Source organism: Danio rerio, chromosome 2, assembly GCF_049306965.1.
Source record: "Danio rerio strain Tuebingen ecotype United States chromosome 2, GRCz12tu, whole genome shotgun sequence".
Taxonomy (NCBI): Eukaryota; Metazoa; Chordata; class Actinopteri; order Cypriniformes; family Danionidae; genus Danio; species Danio rerio.
The window spans coordinates 2,808,582-2,830,969 of record NC_133177.1 but is presented as its reverse complement, the minus strand read 5'-3'; the positions used below and the strand labels follow the sequence as shown (position 1 = coordinate 2,830,969).

Here is a 22,388-nt window from a genome sequence, read left to right as displayed (position 1 = left end):
GAGTCCTACAAAGAACTTATAGCTGAGAATCGATACCAATAATAAACCTGTTTTGGCCCAGTTCAGGGCCAGTTAAGGGTGACAAATTGGCTGAGATTCGGGCCGGTTATCGCCCATGTGTGGCCCTTGCATTTAATCAAGTTATGAGAACCGTCATTCTTTGTGGTGTGGGAAAAGTTTGTGAGGGAAAAGTTATAGTGTGGCCCAGAGCTGGGCCAGAAAACATTTTCTATGTGGGATGCCACGTTCAAAATCCCTTTTCGTCTCCATCCTGATGCTCGGTATGAATTGCAGCAGATCATCTTGACCATGGGTCCGTTCTTCGTACCTCGCTTAAATGATCTAAGATGATTTGGCAGATCCTGGATCTTTTAATCTTGATAACTGATCTCTGGCTAATTTGGTTCTTCAAACAATTTCGTGAATCAGATTAAAATGTCTGGATGAACTGATCTGAGATCGCTGCGTGTGTTGTGAAGGACAGATCTATGGATCCTCGAAATCATGATCAGCAATGCAACGATTGGCTGACGGCACAGCAGCGTAATGACATCATCTGATTAATATTCAATTATCCATGTGAGCAAAAATACATCAAATTAGCAGTAAACGGCTTGTTAAATATGACATGCAATAACACATTTGTTGTGAGCTGCAGGCTTTACACTTTCATTTGTCAAATATTCATCATGTATTTCAATCCAAATCAATGTATTTAGTTCAACATTTAGAAAAGATTTTCTTTATTATAGTAGCCATTTTTTTAATCGGTGTAAAGAATAACTGGTTGTTTACAAAAGCATTTGGATATTGGTAAAGGCGTCTGCAACTTTTGTGAAGCATCAAATCACCGGCATATTAACTATCAAAACATGTTCATGCATAAATGTATTATTGCTTTTAAAAAGTCACATATTGTGCATTTCTATTATACACAATTTGTATTAAAGCGATTTAAAAAGTTCATATCAATAAGTTTTCTCTTTGCACCACCAGGTGGCAGTCTTTGTACTTTCATTTCGAGGGTGCAGATTGCATACGTTTTATTAATATGTATAACTTTATTTATTTTATTAATGACTATAACTTTATATATATAGTTAAAAAATATGTACTATTTTCCCAAGTGTATATAACTACAACTGTAAGAAAATATCAGAATTCGGTACATACTTTCTGTTTTATCTTTGCTTGAACTGAGCCGATCTAATCCTGTTTATATGAATTGAACCTGCTCCCGATCAGGTTTGACCTAGCAGAACTGTTGCTATGACAACAACTCTCGGATCAGCTTTGAAGAACGAAACGATCCTGGATCATGTCAAATCGTCAATATCCAAATCCAGCTAACTGAGTAAACCACGTACGAAGAACGGACCCCAGGTCTACATGCCTAAATGCCAAATTTGCACTAACGAGCAGCTGGAAAGTGGCTGGTGAGAGTATAATGAAAAGTATCTGATTACATCCTAACTGTTAACTGTGATAAAGTTGTGCCCAGACAGACATTTTTAGCACACAGCCAAATTCCAAAGTGTCCATTTTTTACTCAGATCAGAGTGCGGAAGTCACTCAGGGAAAATCATTATGGAGCACATGCCACATACAGTACCATCCCATAAATCAACTGATTTCGAGGTTTACATACGGTAGCATATAGGAAGGGCGACGGAAATGAATGAAATGGAATGTGCTCGCTTTCATAAACATCTCACTGTGTTTTTGTAATTGCTGGAAGCTAAAATACAACCCCAAATCAGAAGAAGTTGGAACAGTATGGACAACACAAATTAAAAGTAAAGTAGTGATTGCAAAATTTACTTTGACTTGTTTTTCATTGCAGACAATGCAACAAACAATATTTACTGTGTTCCTCATGATTTTACTCTATTTTTTTGCATTTTCCATACTGTCCCAACTTTTTCTGATTCGGGGTTGCAAGAACTAAAAACCTCAACCCAGGCTTATTCTGAATATGTACCCCTATATACATTTCTGAAGAACGCCAAATACATCCCAGGAGCTACATTTTTCTGCAGTTTTTGTTTTCGTGAATCCACTAGAGGCCGTTGTGTATGCCTTTTCAGATCTCAAGTTTCTCTTGCGAGTGCCATTCGTGCCTGCTGTTCTCCTGTAAATCCACCAGAGGCCACTGTGTACGCTTTTTGAGATCTTAAATTTAACTGTAGTTATCTGTTGTTAAGTGCCATTCATTGAATGACTGACTGACTGACCAACCGACCAACGTTTTCAGATATTACCCCATTCTCACCCTGTTATGTACTTGTTTATTTTATTTTTTTGCTTTTGTCTTAACTGCTTTCTAGAGCTGTTCTTCACCAGACTCGAACCCCGTCGTAGTGGTCAACTCCACTTTGCGCTTGAAGTCCGCCAACATACATGGCACGCCACTGGACAAACTGCTAAAAAAAGCAGTCTATACGGAGGTTAGCGGTCAGCTGGTAAGCGAGATAAGCAACAGCATCACCGGATTTTGATTAAACTGCTCAAATAAGGTGAGTATGACATGCAAGTTCATTATTGAATATCATTCATTAATTTTCCTTCAGGTTAGTCTCTTATTTAACAGGGGTCACCACAGTGGAAGGAACAAGAGATCTGCGCGGGACTAAATTTTGAATCCCGTTCCCGCCTGCTCCCGTCAGGTTTTAGTCCGAACCCGAACGCTCCCGCTTATATTCAGCATTTGTTGTCCCGCTGCCTGACCCACCCCGTTTTCTACCCGCCACGCCCGTTCCCGCTAATGGGAGGGAGGGAGAACAATACCGAAAACCACCCAGCGATACAGAGTCCAGACAGCCAATAACAAACTGTCTGTATAAAAACATACACACAAAAGCAACAAACAAGTGACACACACACAGACAGCATCACATTCTTTCTTATTCACGCACACACACACACACACACACACACACACACACACACACACACACACACACACACACACACACACACACACACATACACACACACACAAACACACACACACACACACACACACACAGACAGCAACAAACAAGCTAAACACAGCATCACGCTCTCTCATTCACACCCATACATACGCGTGCTTGCTCGCTCGGAAGTCTGGAGCGATATTGTTAGACCGCCTGCTCCTGTCCAAAATTACACCAGTTACCGACTGCTCCCGCGCTTTAATCCGAAATGTTTTTCCGCACCGCAAAAAAACCTGGTCGGGTCCCGCAGCTCCCGAGGTACAGCTTACGAGGTACAGTACAATGCAGACCTCTAGAAGGAACCACTAACTATTTCAACATATGTTTTACACAGCGGATGGCCTTCCAGCCCTGCTGAAAAATCCAGCTCGAACCACCCTAGGCTGGTTGGCTGGTTTTAGCTGGTTGACCAACCTGGTTATAGAGGGGTTTTGGCCATTTCCAGGCTGGTTTCCATCCATTTCCAGCCTGGTCTAAGCTGGTCAGGCTGGAAAATGACCAGCCAAATCCAGCTAAAACCAATTTGACCAGCCTGGTTTAAGCTGGACATAGCTGGTTTTGGCTGGACTCCCAGCTTGGCTAGGCTGGTCAAGCTAGTTTTAGCTGGTCATCTCCCAGCCTGACCAGCTAAGACCAGGCTGGAAATGGCTGGAAACCAGCCTGGAAGTGGCCAAAACCCCTGTAAAACCAGCCTGGTCAACCAGCTAAAACCAGCCAACCAGCCTAGGCTGGTTTAAGGAATCTGTAATCTAGTACTGGGGAACACCCATACACTCTCACATTCACACACATACTTATGCACTAAAGCCAATTTAGTGCAACACCCTTATAGCGCATGTGTTTGGACTGTGGGGGAAACAGGAGCACCCGGAGGAAACCCACGACAACACAGGGAGAACATGCAAACTCCACACAGCAATACCACCTGGCCCAACCGGGACTCGAACTAGTGACCTTCTTCCAGTGACCGACAGTGCTAAACACTGGGCCACCATGCCACCTTGTACTATCGGGCATCTCTTCTATGACCCATGCACTGATCCACTATATATTAGCAATATAAACTCATCACACTGTAAAACATTTAGCGTCTGGTTCATCGTCAAATAGTAAGAGCTCCGAGCATCCAGCCACAAAACATTGTGTGACAGAAAAAAAAAAAAACGAGTTCACTAATTGCTCACATGTACCTAATTGCTTCATATCGCCGCCAGGCAGAGAGGAATGTCCAAACAAAGGCTGAGATCTGCCACGGCTATTGTTTCCATGGGAAATGAAGACTATCCATTGAGAGCTTCAAAAAGAGGAGGTTCAGGAGGAAGCCAGGGGGTGAGAAAAATAAGCATGTGGATTTCAAAGAAAACAACCCAGAAATAAGGAAACCCGAGTTTCTTGACAAACTTCCTGCAGCCATGATCTTATAAGACACACTCTGAGTAATAGAATGTCAGTTTGCATTTCTATTACAATGTAAAAAGTTTGTTTTCAAACCCACGTGAACACAGGGAGAACATGCAAACTGTATATAATTATAAAGAGCGTAATTATAAAAATAAGTCACAATGATTCAAGCTAACGAGTTTACGTATTTCTTTATAAAGTAAAGTTAACTTTTATGGCGATAAGGTCAATCGTTTTTTTTTTTTTTAGAGGGTCTGTAGTTGGTTATTCTAGGGAATTCTTCCCCCCCCTCCCAAAAAAGCTCACATTCAACTGATTATGATTTTTTCAACCCAGGCTCATTCTGATTACATACCCCTATATACATTTCTGGAGAGCGCCAAATACATCCCAGGAGCTACGTTTTTTTGCGAATCCACCAGAGGGCACTGTGTACGCCTTTTCAGATCTCAAATTTCTCTTGCGAGTGCCATTCGCATCTGCTGTTCTCACGTAAATCCACTAGAGGCCGCTGTTGACTGACTGACTGACCCACACTCATCCTTCCATAAACCCAACCAATAGTGTTTTAAAAGCACCGATTGACTCGCCCACCCACTTCCCTAAACCCAACCAACAGTGTTGTAAAAAGCAATCGAAAAAAAAGAAAAGCCCTTGCCTGACTTTTACCACGTTTTCAGATTTTACCACATTCTCCCTATTATTTGCTTGTTTATTTTATTTTTTGGTTTCTGTCTTACCTGCTTTATGGAACTGTTCTTCGTTAGACTCAAACCCTGTTGTCGTGATCAACTGCTCTTTGCGTTTCAAGTCTGCTAATGTACGCGGTGAGCTACTGGACAAACTGGTAACAGCTGGAAATCCGTCCATACGGAGGTTAATGGTCAGCTGGTAGGCAAGAAAAGGAACGGTGTCATGCCGCCCTGTATCGTTCATTTTAAACAGGAAATGCAGCCATAAGTACTTCTGGCTACATAATTCGTGATCTCCACTAATGTATGTAGGGCTATGTTTTCAGAATGAGCCTGTGTTGGATTTTCTGGTCTGTAGATTTGGCTTGGTCTCTGGCAATTTGAATTCTTTTCAAATGTTATGCAAATTTATGCAAATGTATGCATACTTATCTTTTGATAACAATCATAGGTCACATAGCTTAAAAATGATCAAATTCAGGTTCGTTTCACAAACTGTGAGCTTACAACATGACAACAAATGTGTTTATGTTGCTTTCACTTATTTTATTTTCATTTAAGTTAATCAGGTTTCCAATACATTTTTAAGCTATGCAATGTTTAACTTAATACTTTTAGTCAGTTTGATTGATGTAAGTTGAGATGACTAGACAAGCTAATTTGATTCAACAACAAAAAAACTAAGACAGCTCTCTCTTTCTCTCTCTCTCTCTCTCTCTCTCTCTCTCTCTCACTCTATATATATATATATATATATATGTATATATATATATATATATATATATATATATATATATATATATATATATATATATATATATATATATATATATATATATATATACACACACACAAAAGTTCTGTCTGGTTCTTGAATCTCATTGGTTGATAGCTTTGCGATATTCCCGTAATATCAGCACTCGTACAGCCTCAACACCCTTGTGTATTACTCTGCCCAATCAGGAATGGCTAATTCTCCTGTTCTGAAGAAAGTAGTTCCTGTATATCGGCTGTATATCGGCATATCGCCGATGCCGATATACAGCCATATCGAGTCTGATATTGGGTTTATACAACAGTTCGATGGCATAATCGTGTATATAAGAAAGAAAATCAAGCACGGAAAGTCTCAAAAATCCTTTTGTTGGAGGAACTACTTTCTTCAGAACAGGAGAATCGATATACAGCCATATCGCACTGCTGGTGTTCAAACTTAAAATGAGCTGAATCAACACAATTCTTGAAGTTTTTTTAAGGACACCTTAATTGCTTTATTTTCAATTCACTTAAATTTGTAAATACAATTTAACGAGTCGATGACTTAATCGACTTGCGTTGGGACAACCTGAAGGAGTTGTGTGGAACCCAGCGTCTTTTACAGTGTAAAAACATGTGAAACTATTTGCATAATTATACAAATTAAGATAAGTCAACTTAACAGTTCCATATAACTTGTTAACTCATTTTTTAAGTAAAGTAAATATCGCGTTTTACATTGGTCTGATATAAAGAAATGAAGTGTACATAAATAAATGCATGCATACTAAACTACTTACTTACCATTCAAAATTAGACTCAAGAGTTACCTATCAAGGCACTGTGAGCTGTTTAAAAATAACACATTGTTTAATGTCTGGATGCTTTAGTGTTCTCGCCACGTCTTGAGGGCTGTTGTGTTAACAAATGTGCCGGCCCTCACCAGGAGCCCACGCTCTCAAAGGGTCCCATTCAGCTCAGGATGACAGTAACATTAAAGTCCAAATAGCTGTCATGAGGGCTGCCTCTAATGAGCATGAACTTGGCTCACCACAGGGGCAAATCCTATTGCCAGAAACATTATGTAATGCACCAGAAAATCTGAAACGTTCACAAAGAATAAAAGGAAAAAATAACCTGAAGTGACACCGTGTCTGCGCAATGATTGGGTGATAACTATGCTAGATCTCCTGTTATAATCAACAGAAGTGTTTACACTGAACTCAAGGTTTGTCAAGTTGAACAGGTTCTATGGAAATGACACTAAAATGGTCAAATCATTTTTGGAGTGGGGAAAGTTGAAGCGGTTTTGGCAACCCAGGCTCATTTTGAAAATGTACCCCTATATGCATTTCTGGAGAGCATATTTTTGTATTCGCGAATCCACCAGAGGCCGCTGTGTACGCTTTTTCAGAGTTCAAATTTCTTTCGCAAGTGTCAAACGCACCAGCTCTTCTCACGTAAATCCACCAGAGGCTGCTGTCGACTGATTGAATGACTGACCGATTGACTGACCCACGCTCCTCCTTCCCTAAACCAAACCAATAGTGTTTTCAAAAGCACTGATTGATCTGATCACCCACTTCCCTAAAGCCAACCAACAATTAAAAATAAAGGTGATCTAGAAAAAGAAAAGCCTTCGCCTGATTTTTACCACGCTTTCAGATTTTCCCACGTTCTCACTCGGTAATTTATCTGTTTTTTTTTTTAAATATATGTTTTTTTTGGCTTCTGTTTTTTTCTTACCTGCTTTCTGAAACTCTTCTTCACTAGAGTCAAGCCCCATCGTTGTGGTCAACTCCTCTTTGCATCTGAAGTCCAACATACATGTTGAGATAACTTGGCAAACTGGTGACAGCAGGAAAGTCTGAACACTTTTCTAATGTTGTTCAGTGTAAATGCACTAGATGGATGTACATAAGGAGTGGTTAGGAATGGGTTAATGATGATGTCCCCCTTCAAGTAAAGTCATGATAGAATTATACCTTAACATATCAGGAGTTTATGATGGTTAAATTAAGCATAAACTTATGTTTATGCTTAATTTATGTTTATGCTTATTTAATGCTTAGGGAAGGAGGAGAGTGGGGGATCAGTAGGTCAGTCGGTCAGTCGACAGTGGCCTCTGGTGGATTAACGTGAGAAGTGCAGGAGCGAATGGCAATTGCGAGAGAAATTTGAGATCTCAAAAAGCGTACACAGAGGCCTTTGGTTAATTCGCAAAAACATAAACTGCAAACAAATAATTTACCTACTGGGTTGTATTTGGCGTTCTCCAGAAATGAGCTTGGGTTGACATTTTGACTTTAAACCACTGACTTTAAAATGACTGAAAACCTCTTATTTTTACTTTATTTTGAGCGCTAGGTTCAAATGTGGGCTCCTTTAGCCAATTGCAGAATAGCATCTACCTGATGAGGTAGGAATAGATAAAGATAGGGATAAAAAACCCAAATGCGTGGCACCTAAAATAAATAACATTTATCGCACTACTCTCCAAAATGAATATTGCATATACTATTATTTCTATAGCAACCTGTTTTTGGGTCACACTTTATTTAAAGGTACAATTCTCACAATTATCTAACAGCTAACTATGATTTTTAGTACAATAAACTCCTAAGTTAGGCTTTTTAATTTGGTTTTATTACTGGGTAGGATTAAGCCTGGTTTATACTTCTGCGTCAAGTGATCGGCGTGACCCACGGCGCAGGAAACGCGCTTAGCAGTGCATTTATACTTCTGCCTGCTGTTTCTGTTGCTCTGCATTAACACTTCCGAAACACTAGCTGGCAGTAAGGTGTTAATGTTCCTCTGTGTTGAGTTTCTTTGCTGGTGTTTTGTTTTTTCTGAATGGTTCCTTAATGTACATGTGGCTCAAACTCGCTCATTTTGAGGCAGGAACCGGCAAACGTGCAACAATTTTAACCATGAGATAAACACAAAACAAAACTTTTCATCCGGAGCTCCTTCACTGGACTCCACACTTGTATACAATCGCTCCATCGGGCTCGCGCGGCTTTCAGTCCCGCTCAGACTCGTCAGGGATACCAACCCACCAATCACAGAGCTTGCAATACGCGTCGTTGAGATGTGTACAGTGGCGTAGCGGACGGGCCCGCAGGGCACGCACCGCGGGGGGGCCCCGCGTGATTAGGGGGCCTCGCATCGTCGCGATTTTTAATAATTGATAATCCGGCAACCGCAATAATCAAACTCTTGGGAACAACTGTGGTCGGAAAGAAAGTACACAGGTCTGTGTTCTCTGAACACCTCTCAAGCGGTGGACTACTTCATTCTGATTGCTTGCCGCCAATGTTGCCAACTTAGCGACTTTGTCACTAGATTTAGCGACTTTTCAGACCCCCCTATCACCAAATCTAGCGCCTTTTTTGTGTGTTATTGGAGATTTTTTTTAGACTGTCATTTGTCTATAACTGTACCGTCCCTACTCTTCTCAACGAGCTGCGTGTGATGCCGCCGGCCCCTCCCCCGCCTCACAGCACTGACAGGCGGCCCAGTCAGTCCTCGTACAGCAGCCTCTCCCACCTGCAGCCCGAGAGCAGATCACCCCTCTGCGTACCGACGACAAATGATTTAGCACAGGCAGTATGAAGGTATTTCCCTCGTACAGTCAAACCGATCTGCTTTTCCTTTATTTTAACAATTTAATTGGACCGTTTATTCTTTTTTTTTGTTTACAATCACAGATATTTTAGTGACAGTTTCTGAACTTGTCTGAGTTTATTACATATGAGAGATTACTGCACATTCACTACACATTGATAATGACATACTGTATTCAAACAGCAATAAATTTAGTTAAATAAACATAATTATATTAAGTGTAGTGCAATTATAAATACCCCTTTATTAACCATAGGCTGTTAAACAAACAGAAACGGTAGAACGTGATGACGTCAGTGATATGCAAATTGACGTATGACGTATCTCCCCCCCCCCACTTCATCAGGGGGCCCCGTCAGCGATCCCTGCAGGGGGGTCTCCGCATTTTGCGCTACGCCACTGGACGTGTAGTTACATTTTTTTGAGAGGTGCGCTTCAGCAACGCTGATGACCACGGCAAGGGCTATGCATCCATGCATAGGCCGTGCTGTAGCATACGCGTGCGCTTGATGCAGAAGTATAAATCAGCCTTTAAGCATCACGAACAGGATGATTCAAAATATGTAATATATAAGCACTAATAATAAGCCAATATCTTAATAACAGGCAGGTAATAAGTTAATAATTAATAGTGAGAGTTGGTTCCTATACTACAGTGTTACTCTTTTTGCATATATTGTACATTAAAGAGTACTTTTAGATTGATAGTGCTGCTAGCAGGGTATTAAAACAGTCCAAGTTGGACTAAATAACAGATTTAACAAGGATTTGTGTAGCATGCTCTGATAGTATTGGTCTAATCTTCCTAATGTTGCATAAGACAATTCAGGTGGACCAAACAGTTCTAGTCTGTGTAATTCAGTTGATCATCAATCACAACTCCAAGGTTTCTTGAAAATAGATAACATGCCTCTCTCTGGATGAAGAAGTTGTGCTTTTGCCGAAAACACAAGCAGTTCTGTCTTGGCATGGTTGAGTTAAAGGTTATGCTCCTTTATCCAACAAGAAATGTCTGTCAGATGTGTTGAAATATGGGCAGCTATCATCGGCTCATCAGACTGGAATGTGAGGTACAGTTGAGTGTCATCATCACTGCCGTGATAGGAAAAGCCATGCTTCTGAATATGAGACTCTAGTGATGACATGTAGATGGAGAAGAAAAGTGGTCCAAGCACTGAGCCCTGAGGCACCCCAGTTGCTAGATGCTGCTGCTTGGACACTTCACCCTTTCAGCTGACTCTAAAGGACTTATTTGGGAGGTAAGATCTGAACCAATGGAATGCAGTTCTTGAGAGACCATTGTCATGAAGGTTGACATGAGAATCTTAGGGTAACTGTGTTGAAAAACAGCGGACAGTTGCAGCAAGATGAGCAACAGAGCTTTGTAAATTTTTCTTGATCTTCTAAGGGCTTCAAAGCATTACTGCTTGCTGTCCAAGAGGTTGTGCTGTCTAAACATTCAATGGCATGCTTGAACACAACTCACTCAAGTGTTTTTGCAATGAATACTAAAAGGGTTTTCCATCTGTGATTTTCAACCCACGCTCATTCTGAAAATGTACCCCTATATACATTTCTGGAGAGCGCCAAATATGTCCCAGGAGCTACGTTTTTCTGCAGTTTCTGTTTTTGCAGTTTTCAGATCTCAAGTTTCTCTCACGAGTGCCATTCATACCTGCTGTTCTCGTGTAAATTCACCAGAGGCCGCTGTCGACCCATTCCCACTACCCTCCTATTCCCTAAACCTAATCAATAGCATTTTAAAAAGCACACCTATTGTCACGATTACCAGCGATCGTATTCCACTAGATCGCTGGTTCTCACTCACAACAACCATGGACTACACTTCCGCCTTTGGACTACATATTCATACATGCACTTCACCCTGACATACATGCTTAGTCATCTAGACTGATTACATTCGCACCACCTGAGGATTGTCAGAAACTGGTTGCACTCACTACGTAAGCCACTCATTCACCCTTTCAGTTTGCCAAGTCTTGTTATTTTGTGTACCGACCGTTAGCCTTGTTAGCCTCTTTGCCTGCCGCCTGCCTTTCTGACCTCTAGCCTGTATTCGACTGTGATTCTGGACTGTCTCCAAATACCTGTTTGCACCTGTGTTGACCATTGCTTGCCTGACTTTGAATAAACCTGCATGTGGATCTTACCTCTGTTGTTGGTGTTACTGCCCGTGGTTACACCTATAAACCCATCCAAAGGTGTTTTCAAAAGCGTTCCAGAACAAGAAAAGCCTTTGCCTGATTTTTAACTTGTTTTCAGATTTTACCACATTCTCACCCTGTTTTTTTTACTTGTTTGTTTTATTTTTTGGATTCTGTTTATGTCTTACCTGCTTTTTGGAACCGTTCTTCGCCGGACTCAAACCTAGTTGTCCAGGTCATATGGAGATAAGCGATCAGCTGGCAAACAAGACATGGCAGCATCTCGTCCCGTAGCGTTCGTTTTAAAGACGAAATGCATCCATACGTACCTATCTCCAGAAATGTATAAAGGGCTACATTTTCAGAATGAGCCTATGTTGAATATTTTAGATAAAATCAGAGAGCTCCCGCATCCTCTATAGACAGCAACGGTCCCAAGATGTTCAAAGTCCAGAAAAGAAACTAAACACTTTGTCAAAAAATTCCCTTCATCTGTAACCGTACGAAGCTACAACTGTAAATATGAGTTTTCTTTTGACTGTATAGCTTTTTGTGGGAGTTGGTCGGGTGGTCAGTCAGTCGACAGCGGACTCTGGTGGATTTACGCGAGAACAGCAGGCGCAAATCGCACTCACAAGAGAAATTTTGAGATCTGAAAAGGAGAAAAAAAACTGCAGAAAAACGTAGCTCCTGGGACGTATTCAGCGTTCTCCAGAAATGTATATAGGAGTACGTATTCAGAATGAGCCTGGGTTGTTCTTGAAGCTTCATATGAATACAGTTAAACCACATGGAAAGTTTTGACAATGCTTCTGAACCATTACTGTCTATGGAGGATGAGGGAGCTCTTCGATTTCATCTAAAATAGCCAACAAAGATTACTTCTAAAAACATACCCCTATATACACTTCTGAAGATCAAAAATGATGTAGCCAGAGCTATGTATGGCTGCATTTTGTCTTTAAAACGAACGCGACAGGCGTTATGACGCCATTCCTTTTTGTGCTTACCAGCTGATCGCTTACCTCGGTATGGAAGGCTTTCTCGCTGTTACCAGTTTGTCGAGTGGCTTGCCATGTTTGTTGGTGGATTTGAGATGCAGAGAAGAGTTGACGGGGTTCGAATCTGAAATGGTTCTAGAAAGGAGGTAAAACTATAGAAAAAAATAAACATAACAAGGTGAGAATGTGGTAAAATCTGAAAACTTGGTAAAAATCAGTCGAGGGCTTTTTTTCTGGAATTTAGGGAAGGGGTGGGCGGGTCAATCTGTGCTTTTTAAAATACTATTGATTGGGTTTAGTGAAGGAGGAGGGTGGGTCAGTCGATCGGTCAGACAGTCAGCGACCTCTGGTGGATTTACGTGAGAACAGCAGGCGCAAATGGCACTAGCAAGAGAAATCTGAGATCTGAAAAAGCGTACACAGCGGCCTCTGGTGGATTCGCAAAAATATAAACTGCTAAAAAACGTAGCTCCTGGGACATATTTGGCGCTCTCCAGAAATGTGTATAGGGGTACGTTTTCAGAATGAGCCTGGGTTGAAATTATCTTGATATGTGTTCTGAATATGAATAACAGAAATGTCATTTTGGCGAGGCAGTGGTGCAGTATGTAGTGCTGTCGCCTCACAGCAAGAAGGTCGCTGGGTCGCTGGTTTGAGCCTCGGCTCAGTTGGCGTTTCGGTGTGGAGTTTGCATGTTCTCCCTGCTTTCACGTGCTTTCCCCCACAGTCCAAAGACACGCGGTACAAGTGAATTGGGTAGGCTAAATTGTCCGTAGTGTATAAGTGTGTGAATGTGGATGTTTCCCAGAGATGGGTTGTGGCTGGAAGGGCATCCGCTGCGTAAAAACTTGCTGGAGAAGTTGGCGGTTCATTCCGCTGTGGCGATTCCGGATTAATAAAGGGACTAAGCCGACGAGAAAATTAATAAATGATGAAATGTCATTTTTGGGTGAACTATCCCTAAGTATGCATAAACATTTGCTGCATGAAACATATGCCAGAATAGTTCATTCCGCCGTGGCAGCTCTTGATCAATAAACAACCAAGCTGAATGAAAATGAACAAAATGAATGGCAGAGGGCGCCACAAGAAGACCCTTCAGATTTTAGTGATAAACAGGCAATCTTTGATAGTGACAAATATACTTAAAAATAGAATCGCGGCGGATGGGGAGGTGGCATTAAGCTTATTTTGGAAACTGATTGTAAATCTAAAGATAAGTACAAGATCTTAAGAAAGTGTTTGGTCTTGCTGTCAGGGGCAGGAAACACTCCGTCAGCTTTAATGGCCGGCAGGTTTATTGGGCTTTCCTTCAATGTTATTAGCGGCCATACTGTGTGCTGTTTATCTCATGCAATCAGCATGCTAGGATATCCTTTGTTTTGTGTTATATTTACTCAAATAAGGAAAGAAGAATTATTTTTAACCATTATTGTTTTTGCATTTGCGACTTGTTGAGACATGGAGATGGATTTGCTCTTCAGTGTTTGGACTTTCAGCAGTGAAATTTAAACCACACTGAACTGAATTAAACTGAACTTCAACTCTGAAAACTATTGACGCAGTTTACATTCACTGTAATCGTCTGTCTTAAGCTGCTTTGATGCAATCTACATTGTAGAAATGCTATTAGAAATAAAGATTAATTGAATTCCTTGCAAGTTGGCGGTTCATTCCGCTGTGGCGACCCCGGATTAATAAAGGGACTGAGCCCACAAGAAAATGAATGAAGGAATGAATTCCATGCTGAGCTGGCAGATTCTGAAATGCAGTTGCTATGGCCTAAAAGGCTAAAACAGCTAACATGTACTGTATTAAAACTGTTTAAAGAGCATTCATTAAGAAGATTAATCACACATAACTTTAGTTCTTGTTGCTCAACACTTGCTCATTACTTTATTATGTGTTTTGTGTGCTCACTTTGTTGCCAGAGCTACTATCTTTACAAAGCCAACAAACTAGAGATAATTTTAGGGTGGTTGACACTGGTTTTCTAAAAAACTGACCAGATATAGGAGGAGTGTGCTCAGTACTTATCAGACAACTATTTGTGATTTTAATCAAATATGAATTAAATACTTGTGAATAAACATTGCAGAGTTAGTTTTAATAGCTAGAAAGTTATTAAAATGGTATTATTATTATTATTATTATGATCATTTCATTCTAATTTTGTTAGTTCATATATGTACAGTGCATCTGGAAAGTATTGATAGCGCTTCACTTTTTCCACATTTTTTTTTGTTACAGCCTTATTCCAAAATGGATTTGATTCATTTATCTCCTCAAGATTCTTCACACAACACCCCATAATGACAATGTGAAAAAATATTTTCTGAAATTATTAAAAATAAAGAAGCTGTAAAATCACATGTACAGACTTAGTAATCAAAGACTTTTACTAATCTAAATTAAGGTACATTCTGTTTCCAGCGATCATTCTTGAGATGTTTCAGCAGCTTAACTGGAGTTCACCTGTGCTCAATTCAGCTGATTGGACATGATCTGAAAAGGCATACACCTGTTTATATGAGGTCCCAGGGTTGACAGTGCATGTCAAAGCACAAACCAAGCATGAAGACAAAGGAATTGTCTGAGACCCCTTAGGTTACAGAAGCATTTCTGCTGCTCTGAAAGTTCCAATGAGCACAGCGGCCTTCATCATCCGTAAGTGGAAGATGTTTGGAACCACCGAACTCTTCCTAGAGCTGGCCGGCTATCTAAGCTGAGTGATCGGGGGAGAAGGGCCTTAGTCAGAGAGGTGATCAATAACCAAATGGTCACTCTATCTGAGCTGCAGCGTTTTTCTGTGGAGAGAGGAGAACCTTATAGAAGGACAACCATCTGTGCTGCAATCCACCAACCTGTGTGGTAGAGTGGCCAGACGGAAGACACTCCCCACCTGGAATCTGCCAAAAGGCATCTGAAGGACTCTCAGACCATAAGAAACTAAACACTCTGCTTTGATGAGACTCAAATTGAACTCTTTGGAGTGAACGCCAGGCGTTACGTTTGTAAACCAGGCAGTGCTCATCACCAGGCTAATACCATCCCTACAGTGAAGCATGGTGGCGGCAGCATCATGCTGTGGGGATGTTTTTCAGCAGCAGGAGCTGGAAGACTAGTCAGGATAGAGGGAAAGATGAATGCAGCAATGTAGAGAGACATCCTGAATGAAGACCTGCTGCAGAGTGCTCTTGACCTCAGACTGGGGCGACGGTTCATCTTCCAGCAGGACAATGACCCAAAGCACACCGCCAAAATATCAATGGAGTGGCTTCACAATGACTCTGTGAATGTCCTTGAGTGGCCCAGCCAGAGCCCAGACCTAAATCCTATTAAACATCTCTGGAGAGATCTAAAATGGCTGTACACTGTCGCTTCCCATCCAACCTGATAGAGCTTGAGTGTTACTGAAAAGAGGAATGGCCAACAATTCCCAAAGACAGGAGTGCCAAGCTTGTGGCATCATATTCACAAAGACTTGAGGCTGTAATCGCTGCCAAAGGTGCATTAACGAATTCTTGAGCAAAGGCTGTGAATACTGATGTACATCTGATTTTTCAGTTTTTTATTTTTTTTTAAGAAATTAACAACAATTTCAAAAACTTTTTTTTCACATTGTCATTATGGGGGATTGTGTGTAGAATGTTGAGGGAATAAATGAATTAATCCATTTTGTAATAAGGCTGTAACATAAAGAAATGTGGAAAATGTGAAGCACTAATACTTTCCGCATGCACTGTATATTATTCATTAATTCGTTTTCTTAAGAGTTTAGTCCCTTTATTAATCTGGGGTCACCACAGTGGAATGAACCACCAACTTATCCAGCATATGTTTTACACAGCGGATGCCCTTCCAGATTACTCCCTCTTTGTTTCTCTTAAGCAGATTTACTCTCTTTTTTCAGAATTAAGTTTTTCTCTTTAGCATCTACATCCCTCCCCCATTAACTAATCTTCTTGCCGACAATGAAGCCATTGATATTTTCTGCGGCACCTCAGTTCACCCTCTCAAAGAACTCTACAGCCATTAGTTCACGGATGCTGTTTACAACCAATCTAACCAAGCTCAGAGCTGCTGATTGGAAAAACACAAGACAAAAGACTGGCCTGAGCAAACATCACTCCTAAAGTCCACCCCCTCAACAAACTTTTTGGTAACACTTTAGGCACGATCCCAATTCTATTTCTGCACCCCTTCCGTTGGCCCTTGAAACTGAGAGTGAAGGGGAAGGACTTTAAAATGTACCCCTAACGCCCTATTCACACGGGGCTTCAGCGTCAACGCTTAATTGAAGGCGTGTCTGAAGTTGGAGCTGAAACGATCGTCATCGAAGCGTCAGCCAATGAAATTCAGCCAGCAATAGGCCACTTTCTAGCTGGTGTATTTGCATACAGCGATCTGATTGGCTGACGCTTCCATCGGCGCTTGAAAAGTTGAGCTAGTCCCAACTTCTGCAGCGAGGAACGCTTCTGAAGCGGCGCCGACGGATCCACAATGCAGTTCGGCAACGACTGACGTCACCTATTCAAAGTGAATAGGAAGCGTTGACGCTGATGGCCTGTGTGAATAGGGCGTAAGGATTGGGACAGCACTACAGCACCTGCACACGTCATCATATGTCATCTTGCTTCATATGAGATTGACAATGGTGACTGCTATTCCAGTTGTGTTATTGTTCTGTATTTATCTTCAGGGAATCACTGAAGGCATATATCATCCCAAATAGCAAAACATCTCTGTCCTAGCTCTGGCCCACATAACTAGCTTTTGCTTGGCCCACATGCCGCAGTGAATTACAGTACATGAGCACCAGACATGTTCTGTAATACATTATGAACACAGTAAATACATTGTATTTATTTTTTGATGCATGTAGATAGTAGTTAAGGCTACCTAATATAAAGCGGCACCGAGTTTCCTTCTTTTGTCAAACACAAAAGAAGATATTTTGATAAATACTGGTTGCTGGGACCTATTGGCTTTCACTGTTGTTCTTTTTCCTACTATTAAAGACAATGGGTGCAGCCAGCATTCTTCAAAATACCTTCATTTGGATTCAAAAGAAGAAAGAAAATAATTCATTTAGCTGAGCACACAGGGGAATGAACCGCCAACTATTCCAGCATATGTTTACGCAGCAAATGCCCTTCCAGTCCTGGGAAACACCCATACACACTCACATTCACACACTCATACACCACAGCCAATTAAGCTTGCCCAGTTCACCTATAGCGCATGTGTTTGGATTGTGGGGGACACCAGAGCACCCGGAGGAAACTCCCGCCAACACAGGGAGAACATGCAAACTCCACACACATTTGTTGGCTGTGCCACTAATATATAATATAATATAATATAATATAATATAATATAATATAATATAATATAATATAATATAATATGATATGATATAATATAATAAAATATAATAAAATATAATGTAATATAATAAAAAATAAAATAAAATATAATATAATATGATAAGTATGATATAATATAATATAATATAATAAAATATAATATAATATAACATGATATAATATATAATATAATATAATATGATATAATAATATATAATATAATATAATATAATATAATATAATATAATATAATAAAATAAAATAAAATAAAATATAATAAAATAGAATAAAATTTAATATAATATAATATAATAAAATAAAATATGATATAATAAAATATAATATAATAAAATATAATAAAATATAATATAATATATTATAATATAATATAATATAATATAATATAATATATAATATAATATAATATAATATAATATAATATAATATAATATAATATAATATAATATAATATAATAAAATATAATATAATATGATATAATATAATATAATAAAATATAATGTAATATAATATAATATAATAAAATAAAATATAATATATAATATATAATATAATATAATATAATATAATATAATATAATATAATATAATATAATATAATATAATATAATATAATAAAATATAATGTAATATAATATAATATAATATAATATTATAATATAATATAATATAAAATAATATAATATAATATAATAAAATATAATAAAATATAATATAATATAATATAATAAAATATAATGTAATATAATAAAATATAATATAATATAATATAATGATATAATATAATATACTATAATATAATATAATATAATATAATATAATATAATATAATATAATATAATATAATATAATATAATATACTTTATTGTCACTATAGCAGGATAGTAAACATGTGAACATTCATGATCAGCTTATTTAATGCAAGTATGGCTAATAAATCACGAACAAACTGTACGTCATCCATTACTCTTATCTCATCTCCTTCTCTCCATCTTATCGTGTGTTTGGTACTAGCCGGTACAGGCTTATATCTTCTCGCTACGCCTGGATTTGTACATGTGTGTTTTCTGTCAGCCTTCTATACATTCCAAGGATTGTGTACGCGTGATCTGACCCCACCGCACATGCCGTTTACATGTCAAACATCATAGTAAAACCTTATCTGTCTTATCGCAGAAGTGGAGCTGCCAAACTTTTCTGTCTCGTCTCCTGTGTGTTTCTTAGAAAATTCAAAGCAGTCATTTTTTAACACAAAACACACACGCACACACAAATAAAAGCCTTATTCAGGTCAGCTATTTTATCAGTACTTTTGTATGTCCTTCTCAAAAGTGTTCTATTGAATTCATTGATGGGGCTGTTTGTTAATGTAATCTCCCCAAAACCTGTAAGACTCAAAGACAATGTCAAAGACTTTGTTTTTGGTATTCATCAGTGTGCACCAGCTGTACGTAAGTTCTTCCTTAAACTAGAATGTAAAGTTTACAAGAGGCTAGCTGAAATGCTAGGTTCCACCTAATTAAGTTTATAATTTCTTCCATAAATAAGCCAATTAGGTTCGCTAAGTAGTTAACCCAGGCTCATTCTGAAAACGTACCACATTTTTTGTATGTGATTTTACCACATTTTCACCCTGTTATTTACCTCTTTGTATTTTTTTAACTTATGATTTTGTGTTACCTGCTTTCAGGAACCGTTCTTCACCGGACTCAAATCCCATTGTCACGGTCAACTTCGCTCTACGTCTCAAGTCCGCCGACGTACATTATTGGAGCTTGATCATTCTTCCAACAACATTTTAATCTACAAAAGTAAAAAAAGAAATAGTGACTTTTATGAACATTTTTAATAGTTTAAAATATTATATATTGTCTGGGTTGGTGCTGTGTATTATGCTAGAAAAACCCCATTGTCATCGTCAACTTCGCTCTACGTCTTAAGTCCGCCAACGTACATGTCGAGCTACTGGACAAACTGTAAGCGATCAGCTGGTAAGAGTGAAAAGGAACGACATCATATCACCCCGTAGCGTTCATTTTAACGATGAAATGCAGCCATCCGTAGCTCTGTGTAACGACGGGGAGTGACACCAACAACAGAAGGGAGGATCCAAATGCAGGTTTAATCGTAGTCAGGGAAGCAATGGTCAATACAGGTGTAAACAGGTATATTGAGACAGTCCAGAATCATAGTCGAATAACAGGCAAGGAGGTCAGAAGGCAGGCAGGACAAAAGGATAAACTAGGCTAAGGTCAAAACACGGAGAAACAAGACAAGGAAAACGCGTTGTAGTGTTACTATTACAGTTAACAAGACTCGGTAATGTGAATGAGTGTGTGTGCTGCTTAAATACTGTGTGTAATTAGTCTTGAAGCAGGATCAGCTGTGGGAGTCTAATCAGTGGAGACTTGGAGCAGGTGTGTGTGTGTGGCATGACTGAATATGTAGTTTATCAGCAGATTTGTAGTCCTAAGTGTGTGTGTGTGTGTGTTTACCAGCGACATCTGGTGGTTGTTTGCTGGTGAACATGACACTCTGGCTACATAATTTGTGATCTCCAGAAACGTATATAGGGCTACGTTTTCAGAACGAGCCTGTGTTGTGCATTTGCTCAGGATACGGCCTGTCCAGGATTATTGAGAGTCTTCTATGGTTATGATCATCTTTTCGAATGTGTTGTCCTTTAGGTCCTTTATGGTTGGCATCATCTTTTCACAGGTCTTAGGTCACATCAAATAAGTAGTCTGAACATGCAGCAAGTGTCATTTTTTAAATGTTTTAATTTACTATAAAGGTTTTTTAAGTTGTGTGAAGGCTATTATCTTAGCAAAACACTAAATTGAAGTGGAGAACGTCTTATTTGTTTTATTTAGGCTAAAATAAAAGCAGTTTTTATTTTTTTAAAAGACATTTTAAGGTCAATATTATTAGCCACGTGTGCAGAGTTACTAAAGTTTGTCCTGCGCGCTTGCGTTTTTTTTTTAGTTACTTCTCTGGTTTGGTGCGTTAATCTTATCGTTACTATTATTCAAAAGAAGGTAATGATTTGCACTCTAACTCTGCACACGTGATTCATTACACACCTGCTGCCAGCGTTCAACAAGATGTCTTTCGAAGAGATCAGCAAAATTCACTATCAGCTACATTCACATTCAGTACGGGTGATGCGGAAAATATTTTACTCCCTGGCCAAGTACTTATGTCCACGATCTCGACTAAAGAAACGCTAGAACAAATGGAACAAAGACTGTTGGCATTCCGACAAAAAGAAGTCCGAATGGAACTACACGCCCAAACATTAAGTGAGTACTACAGAAATTGTCGAATACCACGAGGACTGCGAATCCAGAAAGAACCAACGATAGGACGAGATGATGTTGAATTCTGTAAAAAATGGTGTGAAACTCTCAACCATTGTTCGATGAATCTAATGCTCCTGATTATTGACTTTACAAAGAAAGAAACAGTTACTATCTGAAAAAATTGAAAATCAAGATTGAAATGAATCAAACTTTTTGTTTGTCTGTTATCACCTGTGAAATGTTAGAAAAAGTAAAAATAAAAACATCTGAAGCAATTAAGTGCGAATTATTACCTTCTTTTCAATATTATTAGCCCCCTTAAGCTATATTTGTGTTCGATTGTCAACAGAATAAACCACTGTCAAACAATGACTTGCCTAATTACCCTAACTTTACCCTAATTACCCTAGTTAAGCCTTTAAATGTGACTTTAAGCTGAATACTAGTGTCTTGAAGAATGCCTAGTCAACTATTATGTGTTGTCATCATGACAAAGAGAAAATAAATCAGCTATTAGCTATTAAAACTTTTTTGATTAGGAATGTGCTTCTTTCCATTAAACAGAAATTGGGGAAAATATTCAAGAGGGCTAATAATTCTGACTTCAACTGTAAGTAGTTTAAACATCAGTTCTTTGCCGTCCATCTCCTGTTTTTCCAATTAATTATACGAGCGTCTTTCATTTGTTCTCTCATTAACGCTGCCTTGACCTTTGTGTTTTTGTTCCTAAATTCCAAGGACGCTCCGTACGTCACCGTGGGCATTGTGTAGAGCAGAGATTGCACTTGATCCCCTTGGGAGCCGCCGCTGGTAGTTTCCTGATGTTTATGACACTGCATACAAGATGCACGCAGAGGAACTTCTCATTTCCTTGGCTCTCTCAGATCTATTGTGCCCCTTCACATGTTACTACGTCATTACAACCCATGTCTTTAACCAGCAGAGGAACCGCCAACTGTTGCACTACACTCCTCCCTTTAGTCGGATTTTTTTTGGGGGGAACATACAGAAGTAACAACATCCAGAACACACACACACACACACACACACACACACACACACACACACACACACACACA

General features: G+C 39.2%; 1 long non-coding RNA gene across 1 annotated transcript in view; it reads right to left on the bottom strand.

Annotated features, from left to right (window-relative positions):
* The window catches only part of LOC141377661 (uncharacterized), a 66,594-nt gene extending 45,984 nt beyond the window's left edge, over positions 1 to 20,610 (bottom strand). Inside the window, exons 1-4 of the long non-coding RNA XR_012390149.1 lie at positions 20,542 to 20,610; positions 19,974 to 20,073; positions 7,275 to 7,694; positions 1,959 to 2,089 (exon numbers count right to left, since the gene is read on the bottom strand). This is a non-coding gene — a long non-coding RNA (uncharacterized lncRNA). The remainder of the gene's footprint in view (positions 1 to 1,958; positions 2,090 to 7,274; positions 7,695 to 19,973; positions 20,074 to 20,541) is intronic.
* Between the last annotated feature and the right edge of the window lie 1,778 nt (positions 20,611 to 22,388).